We start from the raw sequence: 5,611 nt of genomic DNA, 5'->3' as shown, positions 1-5,611 counted from the left end.
GGACAGGGGAGCTTGGCCTCTAAACCTGCCTGAGAAGACACCAGGCAGCTACACTCAGGTCACACAACAGCTGCACAGACCTACTGTGTCCCATCTCCCAAAGGTACGTGCACAGCGGCCACTGGGCAATTTCAGGAACAGCCTATGACTCACCATACTGTCTCTCTCCCCTTAGGACAGTTTTGATGGATAACAAGTGTCTTAGTTAAGGTTACCATTGCTGTGATAAACCATGTCCAAAGCAACTTGGGGAGGAAAGGGTTACTTTGGCTTACTCTTTCATATCCTAGTTTGTCACTGATGGAAGTCAGGACAGGAACTCAAACAGGGCAGGAACCTGGAGACAGGAGCTGATGCAGAGGCCATGGAGAGGTGCTGCTTCCTGGTGTGGTCTTCATGGCTTGCTGAGCCCAGGGATGGCACCACCCACAATGGGTTGGGCTCTCCCCCACCAATCACGAATTAAGAAAATGCCCCACAGGCTTGCCTACAGCCCAGTTTTACATTTTCTCAGTTGAGGTTCCATCCTCTCAAGGACAATTGCTTGTGTCAAAATGACATAAAGTGAGCCAACAGAAAAGGAAGCTCTTTGGTGCATTCAAGTCCTTGCCCCGTCTCCCCCCATTCACCCCAGTGCCATCTGAATCGCTACCCTATCTCCCTGTTTGTCTCAAAGCTGTCCTGGGGCCATGGAGCTCACAGTTACTACCTTTCTCATGTCCCCTGAGGTTTCTTTGCCAAACAGAAACCTGAGTTTCTTTCCCCAAGCCTACCAGAGCTCCTCGAGGGTCATGCCTGAATTCTGCTGCCTTGCTGCTGTGGTAACCCACTCTGACTGTGCTCCGAGAATGAGGGATGAGATTTCTTGTCAAGAAATTATTGTTAGGGCTGGGGGCACGGCTCAGTGAATAAAGTGCTTACCACTCAAACATGAGAACCTAAGTTCGGGTCCCATTACCCACATGAAAAGCCAAGGTGTGGCAGCGTACACCCATCACCTCAGAGCTGAGAGGGAGTGGGTGACAGGAGGATCCCTGGGGCTTACAGGCCAGCTACTCTAGCTGAATCAGTAATCTCCAGGCTCTCAAAAAGTAAGGTGGAAAAGCACGCTCGCCACCTGTGGGGATCTTATACGCTGAACTTGACTTGAGGTGAACACCACCTCAGCCACTACTGCCCTTAGCACCACAGAGCATGGCTGCTCAACCTTCTTCTAGCATGGCGATGTCTTCCCAACACTGCTGGCTGCGGGGTGACTGTGGGCCACCAACATAGGCTACACTCAGGGAGCTGGGAAGAGTCAGATGCCCCAAAGCAAATATACAGAGTTGCTGGCTGTCACTGAAGAGGTGGAGAAAGAGAGCATACCTGCCTATGAAGGGAGCAACACCATGGAGAAACTAAACTGAGGCATGGTGCCCACTCCAGGCCTGGTTCAGGGGTGCTTGGCAGAAACGGGGTGCAATGCCAGACCCTAGCTTCCTGATAAGTACTCAAGGCCTCGTCTTTCTACCAGCTGGAATACTACGCCTGTCGAGATGAAATTCCGTTTTATCAAAATGATGATAATTTAGTGTTTTGTTTTCTGCCATGGTTCACTAAGCTCTGAACCTACATCCTCAAAGATGTGGAAAACATTTGGCAGATCGTTAAGATGTACATTTTAAGTAGCTAGGAAAGACTCGTGTCTTTTTCTTTCTTTTCCAAGCATTGATTTCAAAGATGCATGTGAGATTACATCACAGCAAACTATTGTTTGCCCTACAGACCAGTGTCTCCCTCGAGATTCCTTTCACATGCCTCTCAGGTTTGCAACACCGATTTGACTTGTTCCTTCTCGGACATGGTCGACTCTGGGGACTTGAGTCTGTACAGACAGCACAGTCTGCTGAGTAGCTGGCCCTCCTGCTGTACGGTGCAGACTCTTCTTACTGGAGTTCCTTTGCTTATGATTCCGCATGACTCTGAGTGCTTTTGAGTCTGTCTTTAAAATGCACAAATTGTAAATGCAAAAGAAAGAACAACCCACCCAATCCACCCAACCCACCTGACCCAACACGTGCCTGAAAGTCTCCATCCTGCGACTTCACAAAGATTTCAGTCTTATGTTAACTGTAAGTTAATTGATCAAAATATCTGGAATAAAATGATTGAAATTGTATCTCTGTAATACTTATTACTCAATACAATAAAGCTTGTTTTCATTTAAAAATAAGGTGAAGAACCATTGAGGAAGATAACTGATGTCATTCTCTGACCTACACACACACACACACACACACACACACACACACACACACACACACACACATACACACACACGCGCGCGAATGCACATATGTACATACACAGTTAAAGCATTATTGGATTTGTACATTAAGATAGAATCTTCATGTTTACTATAAATATCCTTATTTTGCAGAGACAAACACCAACATGTTTGTTGAATTTTTGGGTAAAATGTTTCTAGGATTTACTTCAAAATAACATGAAGGAGATAGGATAAGAGAGCTGAAACAAGATGATCCTAAGATGAGCATTTGGAAGGTAGGTGAGGGTCCTTCCCATGAAGTCAAATAATCAGGCCTAAAAGAGACTCCTCATCTCATCCCCTGTGTCCGCAGTTCTCAACTTGAGGGTCACACATCAGGAATCCTGCATAGCGGATATTTACATTACGATCCATTACTGTAGCAAAATTACAGTTATGAAGCAGCAATGGATGTAATTTTATGGTGGGGGGTCACCACAACGTGAGGAACGGTATTAAAGGGTCTCAGCATTAGGAAGGGTGAGAACCACTGCTCCATGTCTTCATTCTCCGCAAGGTGAGAGTTCAGAGACTCACACCAAGACTTTGAGAAGGTTCCCTCAGTCACATACATCCTGGCCAGCGCCCCTCATGTCATCCTGGTGCCTGTTGGAACCTGACCGCCAAGCCTGTACCCATGCGACCTGTTCTACATGGCATCAGCCACCCCAGCAGTGAGCTGGGACATCTCTTAGGAGGGTCCCTGATGACCCACATACCCTTCTCAGGTCTCCTTCCAGGAATGTCACACATCAAAGCAAGCCCCTGGGTTTTCTCTTAATCTATCTGAGAATATTTATGCAAATACAGCCCTTTCATTAAAAATACATTGGTTCCTTTGGAAAAAAGTTTGTAGCCAACCAACTTTATTCACAAAATCCCTACACATGCCAAGACACAACTTTTCCTCAGCCCTGGGGGAACTCAGGCCTACAGTGATGTATGTCCCTTGCTCTCTGCCTCTGCCCTCACCTTGAGAATATTCTGGAAGCAAGTTTCCATGGCCCCCGTTTATTTCTCTCTTCCCTCTTACAACAGATCTTCCCACTGTGTGGTGAGAGGGCACCCTCATGCTTGTGGTGCACAAAAACAGACATGAAAAAAAACAAACAATGGCTGCTCTGCTTGGAGCAGACAGAGGAAGACCTTGGCCCATCTCTGAGTTTGCAGTGGTCTGGCCGCTGCGGACAGAAGGAAGGGAAATCTTCTCGGATCTCATCTAGGCATTTCACTGGTACACCATCTCATGCGCACATGAGTTAAGCCCACATGAGGAGGAAGTTATAAGCGACTCCTTGTGGTCCTGGTGGCAGGTTTAACTCATCCACTTGACTTTCTAACCTACTTAACTTGTTTTGTTGAGAGTCTATGTGTTATTTCTTTGTCACAGTGTCATCTAGGACTCCAAAGGCGGCTGTATCAAGAGCTACAGAAGAGCAGCAGTGACATTTGAGCACCCCCCATGATGGCTATAATCTCCACCACCAGGGCTGGTAAAACCCTGGGGTCACCAGAGCCCAGATAGCCTATCAGTCTTCCCGGCCATCTTCTTTGTCTTTTCATCCAAGATAGTCCAAGCTTCTGCCACACACACCCTTTGTATCCCTCCTTCCTTTACATTGTGGCTTTCCAACCTTTTTTAAACCAAGTCCAGCCCAACCAGCACATACATGCAGAAGTGAAATAAAACTTGGTAAACAACACCCTCTGATGAGCGATTCCCGATGGAAATCGGCAGTCCTGTTATGACAGAAATAGACGGTTCTGTCCCGCTCCACCCCGTGACTTTAAACTGCTCCTTAGGACTCATTAATTCGATTTCACAACCAGCTAATGGGTTGCGACCTGCAGCTTGCGAAATGCTCTGTCGTCTGCAACCTGGAAGCGGTGGGCAGTGCCGACACCAGCCTCTGGCTTGTCTCTGCCTCTCCTACCTTCTCTCTCACAGGATTCCGTGTCTGCTGTCTCCTAATAACCCCACTGTGGAGGGATTCTGCCGTCGCCTTCTCCTGGTCTTAGTGTCATACCACCAGCCCACTCGGTCCCAGGTCTCTGTGCCCAGCAATCCGCGAGCAGGTGGCACCTACCTGACCTTGTCCATCCCATATTTTCCTTCCCTGAAACTCATCCTTTGCTGTGGCCGGAGACTGGAAAAATGAGATGATGCTACCACAGAGGACACAGCAAAGCTTAGACCTAGACTGTGGCGCCCCAGGGTTCTCTTTAAATCCGTACTGTGTTCTCTAATTGTTCTCAGTGGCTTGGGCTAGACTGGGAACTACAAAGAAAGTCAAAGTGAGGATGAGAGTGAAATAAAATATGATTCCTGCAGCCTGTCGCTCTGTCTGTCCCCTTTGTTAGAACAGCCGGCTACATGTGGCCTCTCACAAGGGGTGTGCTGTGGAGTGTGTGCTTGCTCCCTAATGCCTGCTGCCAACAGCCCAGGCACCAACAGGGCCTAGATGTGCTGGTCCCACACTACACTCCATGTGATAAGGTCATTGGGACCACCGAAGCCCATCTGCGGGGCTCCCCAGCCCTCAGGGCTGTGTCTGATGGCTTTTGTACGTTCACTGTATGATCCGCAGATCCCACCCCTGCCCTTAAACACTGCTCTGCTCATTCTTTCCCCCAGCGACCTTTTCCTCCAGCATTTCCTCACCAGAGAAGCTGGCAGTAGCCCGGGCTGCCTCAATCCCCTGTACAGTGGGAGTGTTTGGGCTCAGGCAACACTGGAATTGGGGTAGAAGGGGAGCGGTGGGGGATCTCCCCTCTTTTACCAAGGGGGTTGGACTGGGCAGAGTCCTAGGTAGGATCTGCTCGCCATCACAGTGGCTCTTCTTCCAGAGATCACAGTGGTGCTCTCGCCCTAGTGCTTAAGGGAGACAAATCTTGGAGGCAATGTTGAGTGAACAAGCCAGGACAGCCCAGCACAAAACATACAACTCACTCTCTACAACTCCAGGAACCCTGACTGCCTATGGAGGATAGAGTGGACCAAGGGCAGCTGCTGAAAATGAATGGGTCTGTGTTTCCTAGCGGTAGCTCCAAGTACATGCATCTGTGTGAGATTCATCAGCTGCCTCTTGGTACCTGGGAAGCTTCCTCTGCCCTCAGTTCTTCCCTCCCCCAACATGCGAGTCTTGGAGGAGTTGGAGAAGGTTTAATTCTTTCTGACAGCCTACGGGAGTGCTCCATCCCTACCTTCACGCTCACATAGCCTAGCGGGGGGAGGGGGAGGAACAGTCTCTCTCTTCACCAGTCCCATAAGGCAGTTGCATATGCCTCATAAATGGGTCC

General features: G+C 48.9%; 1 pseudogene; it reads left to right on the top strand.

Moving 5' to 3' along the window:
- The first annotated feature begins 1,218 nt into the window (after nucleotides 1–1,218).
- LOC128112387 (cyclin-dependent kinase 2-associated protein 1-like) lies at nucleotides 1,219–1,478 on the top strand (annotated as a pseudogene).
- Nucleotides 1,479–5,611: the final 4,133 nt, after the last annotated feature.

Source organism: Peromyscus californicus, unplaced genomic scaffold, assembly GCF_007827085.1.
Source record: "Peromyscus californicus insignis strain IS unplaced genomic scaffold, ASM782708v3 Scaffold_17__1_contigs__length_78620276, whole genome shotgun sequence".
NCBI lineage: Eukaryota > Metazoa > Chordata > Mammalia > Rodentia > Cricetidae > Peromyscus > Peromyscus californicus.
This window is presented reverse-complemented; position numbering and strand designations above follow the sequence as displayed.